The following is a 1,055-nucleotide window of genomic DNA, read 5'->3' on the forward strand; positions in this document are numbered from 1 at the left end:
CCCCCCCGGTCGATGCACATTTCAATATTAATATCATACATTCCCGCCCTCCCATCACGCGACTTTCTCTGCCTCCACCTTTCCCGTTCCTCTTTTCTTTTTCTTTTTTTTTTTTTTTAGTTCTGTTTTCCGCGCAGTGCAAGGCTGCGCGTGGAGGGGACTGCTCATTGTGCGGAGAACGAACGCGGACTGTTTGTGTATTGCGTGTTGGGTTATAAGTTGTGTCATTGGTGATTTCTGAGGACAGATACATTTTTGATTTTATTATTGAATGTGAAACAAAAATTTTGGAAAATGGAACAGGTGATGGTGTGGGGTTTTTTTTTGTTATCAAGATGTATACGTAACTCTTGCCCTCCTCTTGTTGACGTTTTGAAGCGAATTTTGTGTGTTATTTATGTTGGCGGTTTTAGAGCTCCTGTGGCATATTATTATATCTTACTTTTTAAAACTATCGTAATATATTGTGTATCTGTTGTTTTTGTCTGTGTGGTTGTATTTGATGTGGGTTATTTTTTCAGTGTTAAGTAACCGCATGCCTTTGTGTTGATATGGCTTCTCTTCAACTATAAAGGCGTCTGTGTTGTAGTGGTTGGGCGCTTCGCTGCTGTCGCACGCAGGAGACACCGAGTGGGGGGAAATTGTTATCGATTATCTCTGTCTGTCTGCTGGGATATTCCCTCCTACTCCAAGCCCGGACTGCTGGCCTTGACAGGCAGAAGGATCGGAAGCCCGCCATCTAAAATATATATCTAAATTGTGTCGTTGAGTGCGTGAAAACACCCTCATGTAGCATTTATATTTTCTTCAAAAGAATACTAAAGATGGTACACACACGCTTGAGCCTCGCCCCGAGTCTGGGCCATTCTGGGCCCGGGCGTCTGTAGCCTTGGGAAAATCGATGTGTGTGTGTGTTTGAGTGTGTGGCCGAGGTTTCCTGATGCAGTAGGGCGGAGGCAAGGAGATTAAAAGTAAGTAGGGCGGAGGTTTAAAAACAATAGGTTGCGCCCAATAATGCTTTTCCATGGGCCTTGGGTGAGCAGAGTGGTGTGTGT

At 44.4% G+C, this 1,055-nt stretch overlaps 1 protein-coding gene across 3 annotated transcripts in view; it reads left to right on the top strand.

Moving 5' to 3' along the window:
* LOC101851127 (beta-1,3-galactosyltransferase 1) overlaps positions 1–1,055 on the top strand; it is a 52,070-nt gene that overhangs the window by 7,370 nt on the left and 43,645 nt on the right. Inside the window, exon 1 of one of the 3 annotated variants that reach the window (XM_035969801.1) lies at positions 182–303. The exons of the other annotated variants lie outside the window; for them this stretch is intronic. The gene's annotated coding sequence lies outside the window, so the exon portion shown is untranslated. Of the gene's footprint in view, positions 1–181; positions 304–1,055 lie in introns of those variants that run through there. 3 annotated transcript variants of the gene reach the window in all.

This window comes from Aplysia californica, unplaced genomic scaffold, assembly GCF_000002075.1.
Source record: "Aplysia californica isolate F4 #8 unplaced genomic scaffold, AplCal3.0 scaffold00184, whole genome shotgun sequence".
Taxonomy (NCBI): Eukaryota; Metazoa; Mollusca; class Gastropoda; order Aplysiida; family Aplysiidae; genus Aplysia; species Aplysia californica.